At 43.8% G+C, this 25917-nt stretch overlaps 1 non-coding gene across 1 annotated transcript; it reads right to left on the bottom strand.

Annotated features, from left to right (window-relative positions):
* Positions 1 to 3603: 3603 nt before the first annotated feature.
* On the bottom strand, positions 3604 to 3767 carry LOC128118248 (U1 spliceosomal RNA). Its single transcript, XR_008221076.1, has one exon. It is a non-coding gene; the product is annotated as a U1 spliceosomal RNA (small nuclear RNA).
* Between the last annotated feature and the right edge of the window lie 22150 nt (positions 3768 to 25917).

Genomic DNA, 25917 nt, shown 5'->3' with positions numbered 1-25917 from the left:
ATTTCTCTTCCCTAATAAGTATTTCATAGCTGCTTCAAGGAAACAAAAAAAAGCTTAATCCCAAACATTGACTTGTTTTTTTTTTCCCCTGAAGTAGGGTTTCTCTCTGTAACAGGCCTCTGTCCAAGAACTTGCTTTGTAGACCAGGCTGGCATCAAACTCACAGAGATCTGCCTGCCTCTGCTTCCTGAGTGCTGGGATTAAAGGCGTGCGCCACCACCATCCAGCTTAACACCAACTTTCAAAACCCACTTCCAGAGCACTCTCTTATCAAAAAAGGCTGCTGCTCATTTTTTGCAAGCAAAATTTTCAGCACTAAGAGCCAAAGGAGGCAAGACTGTGTGTCATTTAATTTCTGTAAATCAAGATATGTCTCCTACCCTCCTTTTCCATCTGACAGTAAAACATCCTCCTTGTCTTGTGGGCTGATACATGAAATGCCATCACTACTGATGCATTAGATGGGTTGGGGTAACGGAATGTCATATGTGACACAAGTAACTTGTGCCTCAATGTGAATGAGGCCATATGATCAATGATTTCACCACAATTTGCATTTGAGGGAGGGAGAGGTGGGCTGGTAAAGTTTTGTACTTGAGCTGAACTCAAGGATGAAAAGGAGGGAAGGGAAGGGAGGGGAGAGAAACATTGGGCAGGAGGAAGAAGGAACGTTGAGATAACTTGATATCATTTGAGCAAGATGCCTTGACTAGTGAAGTGCATGAAGACAATAGCTGAGTATTTGTGATTTTGAGAATCAGGCTATATATTTGGTAGCTTTTCTCCCAGTGACTTGCTTGTTTAGCTCCATTCTTCATTTTCGTTCTTTCTTTTTTCTTTTCGTTTCTTTTTTGATGCTTTGTGAACATTCTTGTGTATTCTTTGTTAGTATCAATGATTTACATATCTCCTGCCATCTATAATTTAACATTGTCTATGAACTCCTTTGTTGATAGAAAAAATCAGTAATAAAATGGTGTGGAAATAAGTTTTAATTGTCACCCTGAAACAATGTAGAATCGAGTGAGACAAGTTTCAGGGAAGGACTGTCTAGATGAGATTAACCTGGGAGCTTATCTGTAGGGGGTTGTCTTAATTACATTAATTGATATGGGAAAACCTAGCCTAAAAGTGGGTGGCACCATTCCTGTGGTTGGGCTCAGAATCCTGTAAGAGTAGGGAAAGCTAGCTGAGCAGTTGGCATGTGTTCACTCTCTGCTCTTGACTGTGGTTGTAACGTGAGCAGCTGCCGAGTTCCTGCTGCCCACATTTCCCTGGGCTACATATGAAAATAGGCTCTGTGAGATGCTGTTTTGTTTGGATCTCTGCAAATACCAGGACTGGCAGAGTAACAATCTGTGTGAGGCAAGAAGGAAATCTGGTTCAGCGTGACTTAGTTAACTGGTGCTGGATCAAACTTCTAGAGTCTGACACTAGGCAGTTTATTTTAGGCATATTCAAGCACAGCACCATTTTGGAAATTCCTAATGATGAATGAAGCCTGTGTGTACAACAAAGCTTAAGACTTGTTTACACTGATGCTCTTTACAAAGTGCATATGGTTTCTTCCATAAAGATGGGTTCTGTTAATTCAGAAACAATGCTCAAGATAAGAGTCTATGGAGAATGACTGAGCTAAACATAACAGCCCAGGGGGGTCAGGAGTGGCTTGACTCTAAGATAACACAGAAATTACCTAGGCTGTTGTAAAGTACAAGTGACATCTCTCAGAAGGATGGGTTTTATGGACTGGGAAAGAACATTCAAGAGAAAGGACTGGGGAGGAAGTGTCTAGGATAAAGCAACATAACAGTTTTTCAGGATGCAGGTGTGACCTGGCCCCGCAGATAGCACCGCTCACTAGGCTATTAACTACATCCATTCCCAGCTCTCGGGGTGGAAAACAGGTCAACATGTTCTTGTCGAGGAGACAACCCTGCCCGTTTAAATTCCCAGTTTCCCTAGTACTTACCTGTGAGCACAAGGACCTTCTGCCCTCTACACTATTTTCTGTGCTGTCTCCTGGAAGTGTTTAGGTCATGTTATTTTTAGGACTCTATTTCCTCTTATTTTCTAGTTTGATACAGCAAAGGTATCAAAAATTTTATTGGTGTTGATCATAAATACAAGCTGAATTCCCTTATTTGTTCTTAAAATGTGAGTGTTTGTTGTATTAGGTGTTTTCATTAGTTAGTTTTTTGTTTGTTGTTCTGTTTGTTTGTTTGTTTGTTTTTGCTTTTTTTTTCTGAGACAAGTTCTCATTATGAAGGTCTAGCTGTCCTAGAACTCGCTCTGTAGACCAGGCTGGCCTCAAACTCAAACTCACAGAGACCTGCCTGCCTCTGCCTCCCAAGTGCTGGGATTAAATGTGTGCGCCACTATAACCAGTGTAGTTTTATCTGTTAATGATTATGCCTTCAGCAAGTAATGGAAATTATACCTTTCCTTTTAATTCACTCATTTTCTGCGCCTTTCTTTTATGTTGATTTCCTAAAAGCTTCTAATACTATATTAAATTATAGAGCTTGTCTTCTTGTCAGTGAGATGACACCTATAAGCTTCCTATTAATTATTATTTGCCATAGTTCTTGACAAATGTCAAGTCAGGAGAATTCCTTCCTGTTCTTTAATTTTTAAGATTGTGTGTGTGTGGGGGGGGAGCTGTTTCCATGGATGCCAGAAAAGGGTGCCAGATTCCTTGGACCACAGAGCAGGCACCACGACTGAGCTGAATAAATTAACTCAATAGGGAGCAGAGGTTTAAGGAGTTTTGTTGTTGTTGTTGTTGAGAAAAGGTCCCACTCTGGAGCCCAGGCTGTCCTAGAACTCACTATGTACCCCAGGCTACAGTGTGGTTTTTAAGGCATTTTTATCTTTTAAGGTAACAAGAATGAAACAGAACAGAGAGGAGAGATCTCCTATAAAAGTAAATGCAAGAAAAGGAGAGATGGGATGGAGCCAGGTATTAGAGCACAAGGCCCTGGGTTGGGGCCCCAAGACTCTCCTAAACCAAAAGAACTTAACTTTTCTGGGTGTGGTCATCCATGCATACAATCCCAGCACTCAGGAGCTGAAGCGGGAGAACCACTTGGCTGAGGAACCTAAGGGCCGCCTGTGCAACTCCGAAAGAAAGAAAAAGGGAATGAAGAAAAGAGCAGAGAGGGCAAGGAAGGGGAAGAGAGGGAGGAGGAGAGGTGGAGGAAATGGAGAAGAAGGAGGAAGAAGCAGTAAATCCATATTGCATAACATGGCTGGAGGAAACTGGGTGAAGCAAGATGACATTGCTAGATTAATGTGCTCTTTGTTCTCGGCGGTGACAAAGGCCAGTGGTATAAGCTCTCCAATCTACCAGAGTTTGCTACAAGAATATTGTAAATATTGTTAAAAAAATAACATGCCAGGAAGTAGTCTAAAGGCAAACATGAAAAGCGTTCTAAACATGGAAATCTCCTGTCCTCCAAGGGACACCTAGGGGAGCATCATCACTGAAGTTGTCCTGGGGCAGGACAGGTAGAAGAGACAAGGAGCAGACAGAGCCAAAGTCAGAGCAGGAAGCTGAGGCCTGACAGCCACACAAAGAGAATTCTTTTTTTTTTTTCTTTTAAGGGGAGAGCGCGAACGCAGTCCCCCACTACCACAAATTATGCAGTCGAGTTTCCCGCATTTGGGGAAATCGCAGGGGTCAGCACATCCGGAGTGCAATGGATAAGCCTCGCCCTGGGAAAACCACCTTCGTGATCATGGTATCTCCCCTGCCAGGTAAGTATCACAAAGAGAATTCTTAAAGGTGTGGAACTGGCTTCAGCAGGCTTGACAGGTGAGATCCCAGAGCGTCGAAGAGAGAGGCAGGGAACAAGCCAGGCTTTAAAGGTACTGCTCTTTCAGCTGGATTTTTAAAATTACATTACATTTCATTTCATTTAGTGCCTGTGTGTGTGTGTGTGTGTGTGTGTGTGTGTGTGTGTGTGTGTGTGTGTGTGTGTTGTGTGGGCAAGTGCACAACAGCTCGAATGTGGAGGTCAGAAGACAATTCGGGAGTTAGTTTCTCTTCCCACCGCTTACTTGGGTCCCAGGGACTCATTTAAATTCAGGTTGTCTCAGGCTTGGCAGCAAGTGTCTTTATTTGTTGACCCTTGCAGCTGGATTTTATGGGCTCACTCACCAAACAGTGTGTGATGCCAGGGACTTTGGAAAGGACAAGGCAGAGGACCAACTCCTTCTAGTTGTGGCATTAAAATAAGGCAAGGATGCCCAGTATAGTCATACACGCTGTAACCCTAGCACTGGGGAGGCTGAGGCCAACCTGGACGACTACATAGGGAGACCTGGTCTCAAGAAAGTTCCGAGAAACAAACATCAACTGATTTATAATGTTGTATACCCTTGTTTAGAAATCCCCAAGCCTAAAGCTTCTCTTTCCACTAGCACCATATGCTACACCAAAAGCACCTTGAGCCCAATTAAAACAAATGAACAAAAACCTAAGTAGCAGGAAAAGGAAGTGGGTGAGTAGGATGTGGAAACTCATACCTTGAATCCCAGTTCTTAGGAGGGAGAGGCTGGAAGATTGGGAGTTGAAGGCTAATCTCAGCTATATAGGTCAAGTTTGAGAGTCTGGACTATGTGAGCCCCCTTTTCAAAAACCAAACAAGTACAAACTGTGTGGCCAGAAATAGTGCGTGGCACACATGTATAACCCCAGCACTGAGGAGATGGAGGCAAGAAAAGCAGGAGGTTAAGGCCAGCCTAAGCCACATAGTGAGACCCTGCCTTCAAAAAATGGTTCCAAGCCTAGATGGTGGCACCCACCTTTAATCCCAACACTCATGAGGCAGAGGTAGAAGGAATTCTGTGAGTGCCAGGCCAGCCTGGTCTACATATCGCATTCCATGACAGCCAGGACTACACAGAGAAATTTGAATGCCTGACCCCACAAAAAATGGGTGCTAGCATCAGAGGTATGTCTCAGTGGGTAGAGGTGCTTGTCACAAAGCCTGGTAGCCTAAATTCTATCCTGGGACCTACATGGTAAGAGAGCTGACATCTCCAGGCTGTCCTCACCTTCACGGACACAGCATGGCATGCACACACTCAGCATCTCCACCCCTTCACACACAAAATAAAGAAATCAAACTCGTGTGTGTGTGTGTGTGTGTGTGTGTGTGTGTGTGTGTGTGTGTGTCTTTAAATGGGTTGTTGCAAGCCAATACAAAGCTACCACGCTAAAAGCTTCACTTCTCTAAACACTTGGGGGCTTGGCCTCCACTAGTCAATTAAGGAGCAAAATAAATACGTGAGAAATGGGGAAGAATGAACAAATACAGAACATATGAACTAACTCATTCCCAGGGGAAGCAGAAAGGTGGCTGTTTTTTGTCTCGGGCCATAGATTCTATTCTTGGTTCTGCTCAGTCCCTAGGAGCTTGCCCAGCTCCTGTTTTGGTGCCTTTGCTATGCACTGGCCTTTAGCCACTCTTTTCTGCTCCCCACCGAGATGCAACTACTTTCAGATGCAATAAGCCTCTAAAGCTGCCTGTCAAATCCACACAGGAAAGGGAGGAGCTTGCTTCTCCAGTCTCCAGAGGCCAGCTAAGGAAAATGCGGCTCTGATGTGGAAGGCTCCCACTGCAGAAAGTGCAAAACCAAGAGAGCCTTTCAGAGAATGGCGCAACCAAGGCTTTAAAGACTACTCACTGCAATGCTTGCAGAGAAGAGACCGAGCCTGCGATCTGTAACCACATTTCAGTTATTTGGAATCTGTTTCTCTTTAAGCCTCAGAATTTCCTCTCAGGTTAGGAAATTTTAATTGAAGGGCAAAGAACCCCTGCTAACTTGATGTTGTTCTCATTTTGTTGTTGTTGTTGTTCTTTTGTATGTGTTTTGTGTGTGTAGTGTACATACTTGTTTGTGTGTGTGCACATGAGTGAGTGCCTGTGCACATGTACCTACCTGTGTGTGGAAGCTGGAAGTTGATCTCTGATATCTTTTCATTTTGACAAGGGCTGGCTGGCCAGTGAGTCAGGGATCCTCCTGTCTCTGTCCCCTCGCTGTGCCCAACATCTAATGTGAGTTCTGGGGATCTGAACTCAGGACCTCATGGCTTGCCATCTCCTTAGCTCCCAGCCTACTTTTTATTTTAAAGAAAAGATTTTATTTGTATGTGTATGGGTGTTTTGCCTGCATGTATGTGTGCACCCCATAAGTACCTGCAACTGGAGCTACAGAAGGTTGTGAGCTCCAGTGTGGGTACTAGGAATTGAACTTGGGTCCTCTGGAAGAGCAACCACTGCTCTTAACTGCCGAACCATCTCTCCAGCCCCCAGCCTAGTTTTTTATTACATGTTTTATTCTGAGATAATAGGGATTCCCAATCAGCATTAGGAAACAATACGAAGAAATGCCACTATACCTTGAATCTTGAATGTCCCTCAGAGGTCCATGTAAGAAAGACTGAGTCCCCAGTTGTGGCACTGCAGGGGAGGTGGTGGGACCTTTAGCAAATAGAGCCTAGCAGGGGATATTCAGGCCCCTGGAGGCATGCCCTGGAAGAGACTAGTGGGACCCAGGCCCCTTTGTCTTTCTCTTTTCTGCTCCAGCCACAAAGAAAACAGCTTTGTTGCAGCACATATCCATCCCTGCAATGTGCTGCCTCAGTACCAACCGATCAAAAGATCGTGCATTGAAACCCCCTCCCCTGGAATACAGTAACGAGAATGGGCTACCGCAGATGTTTGTACATTTGGCCTGGTTCTCCTCCATGGTTCCATCAAGCAAACTTACAGTGCAGTATCACAACCAGGAGATCAACACTGATAGCATCCCCCAGGCTTACTCAGCTCTCCCTGGTCTTACCTGTAATCGTGTGTATGAACTCAGCTCTGTACAATTTTATCACATACAGATATGTTTGTGTATCTACTGTCACATTCAAGGTACAAGATGGCTACCACACCACAAGTAGCTTCTAACTTGGCCTCTGCTTCTACAAATTTCCAATTTTAAGAATGTTAGACAAATGGAATCAGGCAACATATGATGTTTAGAGGTTGTTTTTTTTTAATTGCACACAATTTCTTAAGGATTGATCCAGACAGATTGCACTCCTTTCGTTCTATGCAGGAGTCACACAGCTGCTTTATCCACATCCGTTGGTGGACATCTGACTTGTTTCTACCTTTGGCTATTATGACTGAAGTTGCAATGAACATTTATGTACATGGTTTTTTTCAAAGTATATGTCTTCATTTCCCAGACAACTACTAATGTACTTTCAAACTCTCAAATTCTATTGTATAGATTTAGAACATATTCCATATATCCTTTCACACTACTGAATAATGTGAAAGATTAATTAATCTCTGATTCAACATACATAATGTTGAAAATATGTTTAAGACAAATGGGACATGTACATCTCAGACACACACACACACACACACACACACACACACACACACACACACACCCTCCCAAGGCCCAGGAACCATCCTGGGAGATGAATGGAAAGATTATAAGAGCCAGACATTAGGAAGGATCAGAGTGAAACATTGTCTTCTGGATATGATAGGACCACTGCATTCATAAACTCAGCAACTGTGGCTGCCAGTATAAGACCTGCACAAGATCAAGCCAGTCAACACTCTAGCATGAATTTGAGGGGATATCTGAAGCGATTCATAGCTGATGGCCTCTGAGGATGGGAGAGTCAGTTTTCTTTAGGGTATGGCTCCTAGTTGGTTGATAGCAAAACAGTGAATTACCACACTCAGGCATATATGGCCAGCCCAAATTGGATTTGTTGGGTTATTTTTTTAAAAAGGAGGATAAGAAGTTGGGAAGGAGTGGGGAAGTGGAATGGATCTGGACAAGTGGGAGTGGATATGATCAAAATACACTATATAAAATTATCAAAGAATACAATATTATTTTTAAAAAGAATTAAATAACATTAATGAAATTATTTAGCATGGAGTTTGACATGATGTAGGTTCTCAATGAGTGTCAGTCCTTGTTATATAGGAACTGGGGCTTTAATGACATCCAGTGTCCCTACAAGACCAAGAAAGACAAGCTCCAGCTACTTAAGTATGTTCCAAAATGATCCAAACATCATGTTCATTGAAAGGATTGTCGGTTTTTCAGGATCTGTGGGACCTGATGATTACGTCTGAGACACACAGTATCACAGATAAACTACAACACACCAGAATTCAGGGGAAGTCTTCTCCCTATAGGAGAAAGACAGACAGAGACACTAGATCGAGGTGGGGTGAGAATAAAACGGCATGAGAATGGTGGGCAGGAAGAGATGGGTGTGAGCCCTAGCTGGCTGTGGAGACTAAGAAGATGGACAAAGAAGACAAACTCACCAAGCTTTACGATTTTGTTTTGGTTCTGGAGATGGAGCCTGGCTCCCACATATAGGAGGAAAGTGTTTCTACCACTGAGCACATTCACAGCCCCAGCTTATCGTTGGACATGTGGTGTAAAGTCCTCCACTGGGCCTTTAAGACAAATCTACAGGCCGTAAATGTTGCTCAGTGGTAGAGTGCTTAGCCCTGTACATAAGAGAGAAAGGAGGAAGAAGGGACATGGACAGAGGTAGAGAGGGAAAGAGGACAATGGAAAATCTGCAGAAAAGCCACCCCCCTACACACACTTTGAGACGGGGTTTATGTAACCTAGAACTCACCAAGATCTGCCTGCTTCTGCCTGTCAACTGCTAGGACTAAAGGCATGTGCCACCACCCCTAACCAACAGGGGCACATGCTTTTTAAAAGAAAATGTTAAGATTGGATTTTCATTGTAGGGAGCTACAATGACCCACTAGGGGACTGAACTTTTAAGTTCATGTGGACCTACATAAAGTATGTCCCATTGCAACGCCTCAGCAGCATTATCTAGAAAAAACCCACAGGCCCTTGCCTTCTCTAAAATCTGAAATCCCAGAGAGAGCACCTTAACTTTTCAGCCCATCCATTCCCTTGAAAGCAAGGAAGAGCAGTGATGAATTCTTGGACCAACATAACCTGACATAGGCTTAGCTTTGAGGTCAACACAACTTTATTTTATATACCTACTCTGGGATTTACCAAATGTGCTCAAGTTACATACTTTTATCACTCGTTTCCTCATCTGTTCATTTGGAACTCTCAACCGATGGCCTGCCTTTCTGGGCTTAGTAGCACACACCTGTAATCCTAACACTTGGGAAGATCAGGAGCTCAAGGCCAACCTCAGCTACATGTTGAGATCAAGGTCACCCTGAGCTCCATGAAAACCTATCTCAAATATCCAAAACAATAGGGCCAATGAGATGGCTAAGTGGGTTAAGAACGCTTGCTGCCAAGTCTGTTGACCTGAGTTCAATCCTGGGCCCCACATGGTAGAAAGAGTGAGTTAACTCCAGCAAGTTGTCCTCTGACCTCCACACACGAGTTGTGATGTATGAGCATGAGTATGAGTATATACATACATAGAGAGACACACAGAATAAACAAACAAACAAACAAACAAATAATAAATACATGTAGTAAAGAAAAAATGGTGGCTCACTCATTAACAACTCTTAACTCTGTAAAAATTTGCTATGAGCATGGATCCACCCAGGTCCTTGACAGCCCAAAGGCTCTCTCATATGTTAATGCTAAAGCGAGTTTCCCATAGAAAACCGGAAGTGAACCGAGGCACCATGGGCAAAGAGCCGCAGGAGAAACACCATTCTGCGTGGTAGAGGGCCTGGAGCGGTCCTCTTCACACTGCTCTCGGGTGAGAGCCATCTCCAAATTCCTAGGCCATTATAGCAAAACCCAGGGAGTGGGGCTAGAAGCCACTGTCCAGTTCGCCAAGGAAGTTTTGCTCATGCTATGAGAGCTGAGGGTGGATACGGACTGGGCAGTAGAGCTGAAGCTCCCCAAGGCCAGGAACATTGGCTTTCATAAGCTGTCCAACAGGTGGATCTAGAAAACAGAAGTTTCCTTCATTCCAGTCACTAGGGACTTTTCAGAGCAGATGTGGTTTGGGGCACAGTGTCTTTCTCATGCTAGGAGCTGCCTGGGTCAGCTCCTTTTATGTGGAAAAGTAAAGAGTGCAGTGGGACTCAGGCAGCACAGGCCATAGTCCACTACTGCCCTTGACTCATGTAGGTGATCTGGGAAAACTCACTTTGAGAAAGATGGATCGTGACATTTCAACAAAGAGGTACCCAACGTGACTGCCGCCATTAGCTCTTTCCTAAGAGAGATGGAGATTTCTTGGCTCTGTGTTTTAATTCATCCTGGGATCAACCACCTGCTGACCTTAACCCTTGGTATAACCACTGGACTTTACTGGTAATCTGGCCTCAAATTTCAACAGAGAGGCAGGCATGATGGCACAGGCCTGTAATCCCGGCAGCACTCAGGAGGCTGAGGCAGGGGCATCATAAGTCCAAAGCCAGGCCTCAGAGTGAGTTTCAGGCCAGCTTGGGCTATGAGTGACAACCTGTCTTAAAAAAAAAGTAGTTAGAGAATCTCAAAGGTTATAAAAAGTTAGAGACCTTCAAAGGTTATAAAAATCTTGATGCAGGCCCTGGACTAAGAGAAGCAGAGGAAAGCTGAGACTACATGGCAAGGCCTGAGAGCCCTTGTAGTACTACTCTGTGGTAGTTTGTAGACTTGTTTAGTGATTCCTCCTGGCCTGGATCTTGTCTCTACAAATAGAAATTAACACACATCACATAGGATAAATGTAAAAATGATAAACACCAGTAAACACAGTGCCATTAATACAACTCAGAGTCCTTAGACATGCTGAGGATTAGTAATGTAAGAACATCTTAGCTAGATCTGATTGTATAGCCCTATAATCACAACTACGAGGAGGCTGAGATAAGAGGACCATAAGCTCAGGGCCTGCTACAGAGTAGGTTCAAGGCCAGCCTAGGCAATTTCGTTAGGCCAATCTTAAAAACCAAGAAGGTCTGGGATATGACTCAGTGGTAGAATGCTTGTCTGGAATGGGCAATCTCCGTATGACACCCATAAAACATTAAATTAAAAGCCAAAAAAAAAAGAGGAAAGATGCCTTATGAAGGATGACTACACACAATTTGCCAAAGAAACTGAGACACTGATTATGAGAAGGGCACCAAAAATAACAGGAACTAACAGAGATGCAGCAGGTTGCAACATCCGAGTCACCCCACACGTAAGGCTAAAAGGCAACACAGTCTATGAGTTCAAACAGGAACAACATGATTCTCGGTTTGGAGGCTAGAGCAAACGTGGCTTGGAGGGACCAGAGTGCCAAGACAGTTGAGGTACTAGTATGAGAATATAAAGCTGTCTCGGATCCATGCATCCATCTGTGAATTCTTTCCATACACATGTCCAGTGCCTACTTTCGTTACTCTCCTAGGTGATGTGTAAGAAGCGGTCCTTTCACTAGGGCAATAACTCCTAGTGAGGGTGTCTTGCAAGGGAAATGTTCTGGAAAGGAAGACATTTATAGAGTGATTATTGTATCTAGATTTATGCCTATAGCTTGGCAATTCCATTTATGAGTTCCTCCTTGGCTCTCTGCTTTGTATGATAAGCTATATAGATGCTTTTTGCATACAGATAATCTTTATTACTGTCATGCATTGTGCACTACTGTTTATCATGAAAGATCTCAATTGTTACTCCAACCCTACGATACAGGCGTCACACCCTTATCCTCCTTCTATAGGCAAAGAAACTGAATCCGTCCATAGCCATACCAGTAGCTCCCTGGGTGCTGCAGTTGGCCAGCCCTACTTCACAGTAACCATGTGTGACTGGAAAGCAGTGATTAAAAAATGAAGACACGGGGGCTGGAGAGAAGGCTCAGTGGTCAAGAGCACTGGCTGCTCTTTCAGAAGACCTGGGTTTGGCCTCCAGTACCCACATGGCAGCTCACAACTATCTGTAACTTCAGTTCCAGGGGATCCAACATACTCTTCTGACCTCCACAGGCATCAGGCATGCACGTAGTGCACAGACATACATGTAGTCAAAACACTTATACACATAAAGTTAAATAAATCTAAAAGAGTTTAGTGCAGACACTGGAAGAAATGTGACAGGTATGCTACCCAAGATTAGAGAAATACAAAAACAAAGGGCACCACAGGCCACGTCAAGAGTCTAGCAAGAAACACAACCCCACCTGGCACTGTATCATGCAAGGAATGGAGTAGTCATGTGACATATGAAACCAATGACTTCATCTACTTCTACGTGGGTCATGTGGTCATTCTTCTATTCGAGTCTGGTTAAAAGCCAGGGCTGTGTCAAGCATCCCTCGATCCATCTGAAAACCAAAGCTGCAGTCTAAATTCCAAATACCAGAGCTGACATTGTTAGCCCTGTTAAGGGAACACTTTCAGGGTGTTTTGTACAGGGAAGCCTCTGTACTAGTTAGTTGTGGTTATGGAATTATTAATAAATCAGTTGGCATTTATATTTTCTGTTTCCTTCTTTCTTTTATTTTGTTTTTTGTTTTTCACTTTTTTTTTCTTGAGATAGGGTCTCATGTAGCCCAGGCTAGCCTCAAATTCACTAAGCAGCTGAGAGTGCCTTAAACACCTGATCCTCCTGCCTCTACTTCCCAAGTGCTGGGGACTGCAGGCATACGCCACAATATCTGGCCTTGTGTGTGTGTGTGTGTGTGTGTGTGTGTGTGTGTGTGTGTGTGTGTGTGTGTGTGTTTTTGTTTTGTCTTGTTTTGCTTTTTTGTTTTTTTTTCCGAGATAGGGTTTCTCTGTGCCGTTTTGGCGCCTGTCCTGGAACTCACTCTGTAGCCCAGGCTGGCCTCGAACTCACAGATCCACCTGCCTCTGCCTCCCAAGTGCTGGGATTAAAGGTGTGGGCCACCACCACCTGGCTTGTGTGTGTTTTTTTATTCCATCCTTCCGTGCCCTCTGGCTTTTTCTCTTAATCCATTCTTTCAAAAAATAAACCCTGGGCCAATGAGATGTCTCACCAGGTAAAGACATTTGCTGCCAAGCCTGAGAAATGTGATTCCTGTATCACAGAGTGAAAGGAGAGACCTGGCTCCCACAAGTTGTCCTCTGACTTTCACACATGCACTGTAGCATGCACACACACATGCATTAATCATTCACGTGCACGCACACCCACACCCACATAAATTGAAAAAAATCTGTTGTAGATTTGGGGATAAAAAAGAATATAGGCTGGGCATGGTGGCACATGCCTTTAATCTCAGCACTCCAGAGATAGAGGAAGGTAGATCTCTGGGAGAGCAAGGTGAGTCCAATTGACAGTGAGTTCCAGACCATACAGGGCTAAATAATAAGACCCTTTCTCAAAAGAGGGAGGAGGGCAAGGCAGAGGAGAAAGAGGAGGAGGAGGATCTCTGAATGTTTATCGTTGAGCTCAAACACATAAAGACAAGGAACAGGGCTGAATTCCCCATTAGGCACAGTAGATACAAAGTTTTTGGTATGTAATATTTCTAGGGTTCAACAAAAAGATATTATTTCCTTTTAAGATGTGTGTGTGTGTGTGTGTGTGTGTGTGTGTGTGTGTGTGTGTGTGTGTGTGTGTGTGTGTGTGCAGTGCCCCCAGAGACCAGAAGAGGGAATTGGATCCCCTGGAACTGGAGTTATAGGGAGGTGTGTGCACCCATGTGGATGGTGAGAACTGAACCTAAGTCCTCTGAAAGAGCAACTAGTGCTCTTAATCATGGAGCCATCTCTCCAGCTCTGTATTTACTTTTAAAAGTAAGGTTAAAAATGACACTCAGAGCCGGGCGGTAGTGGCGCACGCCTTTAATCCCAGCACTCGGGAGGCAGAGCCAGGCGGATCTCTGTGAGTTCGAGGCCAGCCTGGGCTACCAAGTGAGTTCCAGGAAAGGCGCAAAGCTACACAGAGAAACCCTGTCTCAAAAAAAAAAAAAGACACTCAGGTGGAAGGAAGTGTTTGTGTTTTAATCCAGAATGCTAAGACAACTGTCTACATATTAGTAATGTCTAGTTTACAATAGGGAAGGCTCGGGGCTATAGTAACTATGTCCTCTGTTCACTGTTTCTTTTTGTTGCTGTTTTGTTCCATTTATTTTTGTTGTTGATTAAGGCCCATGAATGAGGGGAACTATTTGTTTTTCTCACTCCTACCGACTTAATTCATTTAATACGATAATCTCCAGTCACATACATTTTTTTTTTGCAAACAACACACTTGTATTCTTCTTTGTAGCTGAATAACATTCCCAAACCATAGCATGTACATGTAATGGGATTTTATCCAGCCAACTGCTGCTTCTAAGCCCTACCTAGGCTCTGATGCAGTCCAGAGGCAGGTCCTGTGCTAGGAAACCATCTAATCCCCAAACTCCAATCTATAACTGTGAGCGGACAGAAAGCCCACGACAAAAATGCAGCATGGACAGCCAGGCGGTGGTGGCGCACGCCTTTAATCCCAGCACTCAGGAGGCAGAGGCAGGCGGATCTCTGTGAGTTCAAGGCCAGCCTGGTCTACAAAGCGAGTTCCAGGAAAGGTGCAAAGCTACACAGAGAAACCCTGTCTCGAAAAACCAAAACCAACCAACCAAACAAAATGCAGCATGGTCTCAAGTAACTTGTCAACTTGACAGAAACTAAGATCATCTGGAAAGCAGGGGTGGGGGGGATAGGGAGGTGGGTGGGTTGGGGGGGCGAAGTGTTGCTCAATTAAGAAAATTGATGCCTCAATCAAATTGGCCTGGAGGCAAGTCTTTAGGGCATTTTATTGATTAATGATTGATATGGGAGGGCCCAGACTAGTGTGGGTGGTACCACTCCTGGGCATGGGATCCGAGGTGGTGTAAGAAAGCAAACTGAACAAGCCATGGTGTTGGGGGGGGGACGATCCAGTAAGCAGCATTGCTCCATGACCTCTGCTTTAGTTCCTGCCTTGAGTTCCTACTCTGACTTCCCTTCACGATGGACTGTAAGCTATAAAGTGAAATACATTTCTTTTCATCTCAAGTTGCTTTTGGCCATGGTGTTTATCACAGCAGAAGAAAGCAAACCAGGACACTTGCCCTCGTGGACAGAATGCGTGTGTGATTCTCAATCCTGCCTGGAAGCAGAATCCCCAAGGGATCTTTGATCTCACTGCAGAGTCTGGATTCAAAACCAATGTCTGAATACATGAGGACAAGATTGAAACTAAGCTCGAGGAAGAAATTCTCAAACATTAGCATGACTCAGATTCACCTGGGAGGTTTGCTAAGCCAAGGGTTGCTGGGCCCCACCCCTTGACACTTTTAGAGTCCAAGATTTGCATTTTCATCCTGTTTCCATGTCACATTGATGACTCCGGGGACCACATTCTGAACAACTATCATCACTTACGAGAGTTTGGCCTTGATTCCTAGCAATCCCCACAGCCTCTTCCTCAGTTTCCCCCTGAACAAAATCACTGGTGAGAAGACAGGAGTGGCCCCCATGATCAGTTATCAGGTCAGTCTCTACCCTGTACTCACTACAGATTTAAAAAATAATCTGCTCACAAAGCTTCCAACCTCACCACAGCTAAGCAGAGTCTCTGTCTCTGTGTCTCTGTATGTCTCTGTGTCTGTCTCTGTTTCTCACTCTCTCACACACATACATACCTCAGGCCCCAGGCCTGAAAATACAGTTTTTCCCTCAACACTGAACCCTTCATAACACTGGAGTCTGAAGGGCAGGACTGGCCCCACAGGGAACAGCAGCCTTTGACCTGTGGGTTTCGTCGAGGCTTATCTAAGATAAAGTGTACAGGCCAGGTCAGCAGTCACATCCAAACAGACAAGAGATAAGTGGAATTCAGAAAAGGAGTCTACTGCTGTTCCGTTTACAAGGCTTATCATGCCTCTGAAGCATTCCTGAGTTTCTTTTCTGAGTAGGTCCATGACCCCACTGGTTTTCCCAGAATCCATCAAAGGCATTCTTGAAATGGGCAGGGGCTTAGGGGCTGTGCGAAGCTAATAAGATGTGGGAAGGAGCCCTGAGGAGTGTTGTAAAAGAAGCAGAACTTCTTGGCTCTTTTCCAAACTTCCAACTCACACTCACAATCAGTGTTATGTGTCTTGAAGGAAGGCCCCTACTGTCTGGGAAGTGCTCTGTGAGTCTCCAATAAAAGCTTTCTATGACTTTTGAAAGTTAAATATCTTACTACTTTTATAACAATTCTACCTTTTCTCTGTGGAGTTAAGAAGATGCTTCTGTTGCTGCCCTTGGAGTGTTCTGCTTGTCTCTTCCTTCCTCCCTCCTTCCCTCCCTCCCTCTCTCCCTTTCTCTCTCGCTCCCCTTTTCTCTCTGTGTGGCCCAGGCTGACTACAAACTCTTGGATTCGAGGATCCTCTTGCCTCGAATTCCAAGGCTAGGATCTCAGGGATAGAGCACTCTACCCACCTGTAAGGTGCTTGGCAGTGTTATTATCTGACCATCAGTGAAAGGATGGAGGAGGGTCTCCTTTTTTACAGGAGGTGAGCCAGTGTCCACGGGCTAATCTAAGGGGTCTGTGGAACTTGCTGTCCAGAAAAAAAACCCTCATAATTGCTTAGAACTTCATAGCTTACACTCCTACCACATAATTCTCCATAAAGTTTTATAGAAAAGGGATGTCCACAGGGTGGTGGCGGTGCACGCCTTTAATCCCAGCACTTGGGAAGTAGAGGCAGGTGGATCTCTGTGAGTTCGAGGCCAGCCTGTTCTACAAAGCAAGTTCCAGGACATCCAAGACTGTTACAGAGAGAAACTCTGTCTCAAAAAAAAAACAGAGAGAGAGAGAGAGAGAGTGAGAGAGAGAGAGAGAGAGAGAGAAGCAGAATGAGTTTGCACTCAGCTAATAAGTGATATGTGTGATTACCATTCAAATTCAGGCCTCCTGACCTCAATCCAGAACTCTTACCACTTCAGCAGAGAGGGTGAAAACAGATCTATGCATATGTGTTCCACCCCAGTCACATTACTGTGAGCTGGGCACCTTTGAAATGCAGCAAAACCCTATCAACAAGCACTAAAAGAACTGTAGAACTGTGGCTATAGCTCAGTTGGTAGAGTGCTTGCTTGTCTAGCATGTGTGAAGTCCTGGGTTCCATTCTCAGCACCAAATAAACCAGGCTTAGTGGCTCACACTTTTATTCCTAGCACCTGGGAAGTAGAGGCAGGAGCATCAGAAGTTAAAAGTCACCCTGGGCTACCCGTTGAGAGAGAACAAACCTGTAATCCTAGCACTCCGGAAGAAGCTACAGCCAAAGCCAATTCCGGCAAATCTGGGCTATTGTGGCTAGACTCCAGTCTACATAGTCACTTCCAGGCCAGCCAGGGCTATAGAGTGAGACCCTGTCTTCAACAAACAAACAAAAAAGCAAAGGAAAGTTTAAAAAATTTTAAAGCTTATTAAAATAAAAATGAGATAAACTTGCATACACTACTTTGGAAAGTTTATTATTCAAAGCATAAAAGGACTTTTCAAAACACGACAATAATTTGCATGGCAGATTCTGCCCAGTAGGTACTGCAATGCCTGCCAAATTTTTAGTTGCTACTTAGCAGGTTGGGGATGTAGTTTATTTGGTGGGGTACTTGTCAAGCAAGCACAAAGCTCTGGCTTTGATCCCACGTACTGCATAGACTGAGTGTGGTAGAGTACACTTGTAAGACCAGCACTCAGGAGGTGAACACAGGAAGATCAGAAGTTCAAGGTCATCTTCAACACCTAGCTAGTTTGAAGCCCACTTGGACTACATAAGACCTTGCCTCAATAATAACAATATAATAATAATAATAATAATAATAATAATAATAATAATAATAATGACATTGGGAATAGGCAAAAAGTGTAAGCACCAGAGAACAAGGGGACTTATAGTAATAAGAAAATAAATATCACTCCCCCTATGTGCAATGAATGTTACTATTGTCTATGGTGGGAGTGATGAAGTGAGTTATGTAGAATTAAAAGAAATTTCCCGGCCAGAAGTGGTGATGCACATTTGAAATCCCAGTACCCTTGAAGCAGAAGATCAGTGGTTCAAGATCATCCTTGACTTATAGAGAGTTTCAGGCAAACTTGGCTTACATGAGGCCTGTCTCAAACAAAACTTGGCCATAGCCTCCTTTGCTGGATACTGCTGAAATGGAATCAAGTCAAAGAAAACAACATACCTCTGAGAAGCTCCTGGCATATGGTGCAGCTGTTCATCTTCTCTAAACAATGACATTCTGTCTTGGGACTCTTAAAAAACCTCGTGATGATTGTTCCAAACTCTTAGGACACCAGACATTTCCTTCCTCTTTAAACCTCCTCCTCTTCTTCTCCTTTTTTTCCAGGCATGGTGGGGGAGGGGGACAAGGAGGAGGACTTTAGATGGATCAAAATCTTGCCTGATGTGTAGTGAGAAAACAAACAGGGAGATTTCACCCTCTGCCTGCCATACATCCCCCCGAGTTTCTTCCTGTGTAGTCTCATTTGGGGATGTTCAGCTGGAGTAAGCCCTGGTGTTGGGAACCATCCTGCCCTGATCCTAGAACTGTACCTTGAGGTCCCAGTGGTGGTTAGATCATGGGATCAGGATGTCTGACTCTGCTTCCTGACCCTTGACTCATCAGCCCAACACAGGTTTTGTTGCCTAATGGTGCGACTCCTCTAGTTATTCTGTATTGACTCCATTTTAGGGAATACAATTTTATTTTTCTCCTAAAACTGTAGCCAAGAGAAGCTTGTGAGACTTAGTTTGCTTTTTGTTGCTCTGATAAAACACTAACAAGAAGGGACTCGGGGGTGGTATTTCATCTTACAGGTTACAGAACCCCAGGGCAAGAAACTCAAAGGCAGGGACCTAGAGGTAGGACCTGAAGCAGAGACTATGAAGGAGTATTTGGCATAGTTGCTCAGTCAGATTTCTTATATAGGCCAGGCCCACTTGCCCAGGAATGGCACCGCCTATGGTGGGCTTCATCAATTAGCAATCAAGAAAATATGCCACAGACATGTGTATAGGCCAATCTAAAGGGAAGAAATTCCTCAATTGGGAATTCCCTCTTCCCAGGTATGTCTAGGTTTGCGTCAGATTGACGAGAGCCAACCAGCACAAAGATAAGTCCTCAAGTCACCACACTGTCAAGAACTGATGTGAGAGAGGGAGAATCAGTCTTCTCCAGGGGTGAGCCCCCTGAGAGGTTGTCCAATTTCAAGTGGTCAGTCCTAAACACACTTACATATGAGCAACACTAAATAGATGAAACAGGTTTTATATGTGTGGTGGTTTGAATAAAATGGACCCCATAGACTCATACATTTGAATGCTTAGTCATCAGGGAATGGCACCACTTGAGGATTAGGTATGGCCTTGTTGGATGAAGTGTGTCTCACAGGGTAGGATTTATGATTTCAAAAGCTCAAGACAGGCACTGTGTCTCACTCTTCCTGCTGCCTGTGGATCCAGATATAGAACTCTCAGCTCCTTCTCCAGCACCATATCTTCTGGCATGTGGCCATGCTTCCTGCCATGCTGATAATGGATGAAACCTGTGAAACTGTAAGCAAGCCCCAATTAAATGTTTTCCTTTATAAGGGTTGTCATGGTCATGGTGTCTCTTCACAGCAATAGAGCACTGACTAAGACAACATGTATATTTAAAAAAATGAAGAAGTCATAGATCTGAGAGGGAATGGGGTACACACAGGAGGAGGTGGAAATGATGTAAATACAGTACTCATGCATGAAATTCTAAAAAAATAGAAAATAAAAGAGGATGGATTAGTGGCTCAGTGGTTAAGAGCACTGGCAGCTCTTCCAGAGGACCCAGATTTAATTCCCAACACCCACGTGGTGGCTCACAACCATCTGTAACTCTAGTCCCAGGAGATCAGAAACCATCTTCTGACCTCTTCGGGCACCAGCATACTCATGATGCACAGATATACATGTAGGCAAAACACTCACATACATAAAATAAAAAATAGTGATAATGATAATAATGCATAAAATAGAACTGATGGATCACATTCTAGTTGTAATCATTTGAGAAAATGCCATGCTGTTTTCCATAACGGCTTTACCTTTTCTCATTTCCACTACTATACACAAGGCACTGTAGACATTGCCTCTGAATCCTCACCAATAGTCATTACTTACTGTCATTTAAAAAACATAAGGCAGCCATCATTACAGCTCTGATATGGCATCTCAGTACAGTTTTGATTTTTAGTTCTCTGGTGATCAGTGATATTGAGATTAAATGCTGTGCTTTATTTATTTGTTTATTTGTTTGGTTGTTTGGTTGTTTTCAAGACAGAGTTTCTCTGTGTATCCCTGGCTGTCCTAGAACTTGCTCTATAGCCCAGGCTGGCCTTGAACTCATAGAGATCCTCCTGCCTCTGCCTCCCAAGTGCTGGGATCAAAGGCGTGCGCCACTATACCCAGCAGGAAATCCTGTGTTTTATGTATCAAATATTTACTTTTAAGACCAGAACTCTATTTCAAAACCTGGGAGGAAGTGAACATATAATTGATGTTCTAATTATAACAGAGTTCCTCCTCAGGGTTTTCAACTCATTTGGTCTCTTATTACTATATATGAATCAGTAGAAATGAGCAGTGCTTGGTGGCTCTGATGAGTCACTGTACCTGCCACGTTCATGTATTCCCTTATTTCTAAGTGAGATGAAAGCCTTGGGAGGAAATGACAGATCTGATGTAAAGCCTTCCTCTGGCTGTTGGGCTGGGAGGAGATGTCTTAGCTATTTTTCTAGTACAGTGAGACGATACCATGACCAAGGCAACTTATAGAAGAAAACGTTGATTTGTGGCTTACTATTTCAGAGGCTTAGATCCATGCCTGTCATGGCAGGGAACATGGCAGCAGGCAGGAAGGAATGGTGCTGGAGCAGTACTTTGGAGCTCACATCTCGAGATGTGACCACAAAGCAGAGATTGAGAGAGACACTGGGAATGCTCCAGTTTTTTGAAACTTCAAACCCTGCCCCCAGTGACACACATCCTCCAATAAGGTCACCCCTCCTAATCTTTCCCAAAACAGTTCTAACAACTGAGAACCAAGTATTCAAACGTAAGAGTCTAGGGAGGCTGTTCTCATTCAAACCACCACAGTACACTAGAGGGGAGCATCTTGGATTATGGGTACAGACGGACAACAGTGATGTCAGCTTGCTTGGACCTTAGGGGAACAGTGGGAATATCAAGTTGGAAGCTTCTTAACATAGTTCAAAGGCAGATCCATCTTACTTCATGTTGGATTGAAACTGTAATATGCGACAAGAGGACAGAGCATTTTAAAGACTGTCTTTAAATTTTTGCTAAATTAAAGAAACAAACATGTATCTATCTATTTGTGTGTGAGGTGGGGGATCTTGCAGGAGGCAGTTTTCTCCTTCCACTGGGAATTGAAGCAGTTTGCCTGCCTTTGCCTGCTGAGCAATCTCACCAGCTTTTTAGCCTAGGTTGGTCACAAACTGCTTATGTAGCCAAGGAAGACATTCAATTTCTGGTCCTCCAGCTCTCCACCTCTTAAGCGCTGAGTGTACCACCACGACAAGTTTATGCAATTGGTTGTTTCAAATCAGTTCTTCCTTCATTTAATTGTTATTTTAATTAATTAATTAATTTTGTTTTGTTTTTTGAGACAGGGTTTCTCTGCGTAGTCCTGGCTGTCTTGGAACTTGCTCGGTAGATCAGGCTGGCCTCGAACTCAGAAAGATCTGCCTGCCTCTGCCTCCTGAGCACTGGGATTAAAGGAACGCACCACCATGCCTGGTCTATTTCTTGATATATAATCAAATGTGTTTAAAATAGAGACTTGAATAGATATTTATGTACCCATGCTCATAGTGGCTCAAATGTTCACCCACATGTAGATGCAACCAACCGTCTTATTAAATAAGAAACACAGAACCAATGCAAAGAAGAAAGCCAAGAGGTCAGAGCTAAGAGCTAAAATCTTACCCTTCCTCCTGCGGTGGTCCTACCTCTCCGAAAGTGAGCTACTTCCTGTGTTAAAGTCTTTATAAAGACTTTCGATTCTGCCTTCTTATTGGTTGTAAACCCAACCACATGACCGCCTCGTCACTGCCTGTCTGTACAGACCTCCAGGTCCTCTATGGTTGGTATTGAGATTAAAGGCATGTGTGTCCAATGCTGGCTGTATCCCTGAACACACAGAGACGTACCTAGATCTGCCTACCAAGTGCTGGGATTAAAGGCATGCACTACCACCGCCCAGCTTTCCTATGGCTTGCTAATAGCTCTGACCCCCGGGCAACTTTATTTATTAACATACAAATAACATTTTAGTACAAATAAAATATCACCATACCCACATACAAAAAACAAACAGGTAAACAAAATGTGCTATGTACACACATGCAATATTATTTCACCTTAAAAAGAACATGAACCTAAGTAAAACATTGATTGTGGCAGACTTCTCCTGGGGAGACTCAGCATGTGTGCTTGTGTGTGTGCATGCATGTGCACACGTACACACACACACACACACACACACACACACACACACACACACACACAGCTACTCACCCCAGAGAGGGACCCCACAGCAGACCAAAGTAACAATTGCACCAATGCCCAACTTGGTGAAAACAATTAATTTTTCTGGGGTTACTTATAGAAATATGGATGACAGAAGAGCAGAAATTAATCAAAGACAGCTGTATTACTGAAGCCCACCCAAGCATAGGTGACAGCTCATAAAACCTGGGAACCTGGAACACATTGCACCAACAGGTTGGAGAGGGTCCTTTCCAAGTGACTCAGCTGGCCTAAGCCCCTTCCAGGAAACTTGGCTGGTTTCTGTGTCTTCCAGACAGCTGGTCTGGTCTGAGTCTTCTTTGCAGCTTGATTTGTCTGAGAGTGACTTTCTGTAGTCTTTACTGTTTACTCTTGGGGAGGGAGGGGCCTGGTGAGTCTGGTCAGTTTCTGGGACTTCTGGAAGTTATTGTGAGTGAATAAAAGCAAGTTGGGTAGGAAAGCATTTAATTCATTCTATACTTACAGGTCACAATTCATCATTGAGAGAAGTCAAGTGTTGGCATGTCTCTGGAGCATTATTTTGATTCATAATTGATTTGGGAGGACTCAGCCCACTGTAGGTGGTACCATCCCTAAACTAGTGTCCTGGGCTGTATACAGCTAATCATGAGCTTGTGAACGAGCCAGCAAACAGCATTCAGCCATGGTTTCTGTTTTCAAATTCCTGACTTGAGTTCCTGTCCTAATTCCTGCCCTGACTTCTTTCAGTGATGAATTGTGACCTGGAAGTGTAGAATTCATTAAACCCTTTCCTTCCCAAGTTGTTTGTAGTCATGGTGTTTATCACAGCAACACAAAACAAAATAGGATGATTAGTACTCAAAAATAAAATGAAAATAAAGCTATGGCTCATAAGGATCCACACGTCCTTGAGGAGTTACAGGTGATTAGTGGTTGCTGGGAGAAGGGAGTCATATTCGTCAGTGGCGTAGGCACTGGTAAATTGTCCTTGCTCAAGCAGACAACCCCCTACCCATGCTCATGAACATTAATTAAATGCAGTGGGACATACTAAAAAAAAAAAGATAAGAGGTGCTGAAGAGATGGTTTAGTGGTTAAAAGCACTTCCTTTTTCTTCTGGCGAACCTGAGTTCAGTTCTCAGTACCAATGCCAGGTTGCTCAGTCTTAGAGTTCTTATGGCTGTGAATATATACCATGACCACAGCAACTCTTATAAAGGAAAACATTTAATTGAGGGGCTTACAGTTAAGAGGTTCAGTCCAAGCTGGGCTGTGGTGGTGCACGCCTTTAATCTCAGCACTCAGGGGGCAGAGGCAGGCAGATCTCTGTGAGTTCGAGGCCAGCCTGGGCTACAGAGCGAGTTCCAGGAAGGCACCAAAGCTATAGTGAGAAACCCAGTCTGGGGGGCGTGAATCAGTAAGAGGTTCAGTCCATTATTGTCATGGTGGGACACGGCAGCATGCAGGCACACATGGTGCTGGAGAAGTAGCTGAGAGTCCTACGTCTTGGGCAGGAAACAGGAAGTGAACTGAGACACTGGGTGGTATCTTCAGTATAGGAGACCTTAAAGCCCACCCCCACAGTGATATATTTCTTCTAACAAGGCCACACCTACTCCAACAAGGCCACACCTCCAAATAATGTCACAGGGCAATCTTCTTTCCAACCAACACACCCACAATCCCCTGTAACTCCACTCCAGGGAATCCAATGCTCTATTCTGCCCTCCTAGGACATCCATCCACATATACATGCATAAACACAGGCATAGACATAGACACACACACTGAAACAAATCTCTAAAAAATAAGGTAGGTGAGGAACTTGTTTGAAAAAGAAGGTATGTGGTGGGAGGGGTAGCAGATAAGAGTGAATAACGCAGGAATATGACCAGAGAGACAGAGAGAGAGAGACAGAGAGAGAGATGAATTTGTGAAAGAATAAAGTAAAAATAAGAGCAATGATATTATTTTTAATGAAACTGATGCATTTCTCTTTCTCAGAAAGTATTAGCAGAATGCCTAGTCTGGAGTTTTGATGGAAAGACAAGAATAGGTTGGAGATATGGAATAGGGCAGAGCCTTGGAAAAACATGACTATATTATTTTTTAAGCTCAAAATTCAAAGAAAATAATACTGATCCTCTTATATGTGAAGCTTCAATATTATGAAAACACTTCAAAAAATTAGGAAAAATGGGGCAGGAGAGATGGCTGAGCAGTTAAGAGCACATACTGCTCTTCCAGAGGACCTGAGGTCAATTCTTAGCATTCATGTTACGTGGCTCACAACCTCCTGTGACTCCAGCTTCAAGGGGATCTGACATCTCTGGCCTCTACTGTGGTGGTATTGTGTTCCCCAAAATATTGTGTACCCTAATAAACTTATCTGGGGTCAGAGAACAGAAAAGCCACTAGATACTTAGGATAGGCAGTGGTAGCACACGCCTTTAATCCTAGTATTCCAGAGGCAGAAACCCATCTGTTCAAGGATACAGCCAAGCATGGTGACTCATGCCTTTAATCCCAGAAAGCGAGCCTTTAATCCCAGGGAGTGATGGTAGAAAGCAGAAAGGTATATAAGGCATGAGGACCAGGAACTAGAAGCATTTGGCCTGGTTAAGCATTTGGCCTGGTTAAGCATTCAGACTTTTGAGCAGCAGTTCATCTGAGACCCATGCTGGATGAGGACTCAGAGGCCTCCAGTCTGAGGAAACAGGATCAGCTGAGGATCCGGTAAGGTGAGGTAGCTGTGGCTTGTTCTGGTTCTCTGATCTTCCAGTTCACGCCAATACCTGGCTCAGGTTTGATTTTATTAATAAGACTCTCTAAGATTCCTGCTACACTCTATGGGCACCTGCACATGTGTACACACATATACACAATTAAAAATAATAAAATAGAGCTGTGTATGGTGTGTTCACCTTTAATCCCAGAACTTGGGAGGCAGAGGCAAGTGGATCTCTGAGTTTGAGACCAGCCTGGTCTACAGAGCAAGTTTCAGGACAGCCAGGGCTGCACAAAGAAACCCTGTCTCAAAATACCAAAATAATAATAACAATAATAATAATATATAATCATCATCATCATCATCTTAAAAAAAAACGTAGGAAAAAAAACTTAGTATAATCTCCTAACCAAGGTGTGTAAAAAAGGGATACAATCTGCAAAGAATGTGAAGATTAGAAAGACTATTTACAAAAAAGAAAGTGAAGAATTAAGAACCTAAAATATAGAAGACAAAATAAAAAATGATTCTGAGGATAGCCTGATAAATTTGCTTCCACGTGTGATTTTGTCAAGTCAATGGGGGAAAATCTGAGAACGGAAAGTGGAGAAAAGCATGTAGCCTCCAGCAAATAAAACCACACAGATGCACTTGTTTGTTACTG

This window comes from Peromyscus californicus, unplaced genomic scaffold (assembly GCF_007827085.1).
Source record: "Peromyscus californicus insignis strain IS unplaced genomic scaffold, ASM782708v3 Scaffold_10__1_contigs__length_136768540, whole genome shotgun sequence".
In the NCBI taxonomy this organism is placed as follows: Eukaryota; Metazoa; Chordata; class Mammalia; order Rodentia; family Cricetidae; genus Peromyscus; species Peromyscus californicus.
Note: the sequence above shows the minus strand (reverse complement) of the source record. Positions and strands in the feature narration are given on the sequence as shown.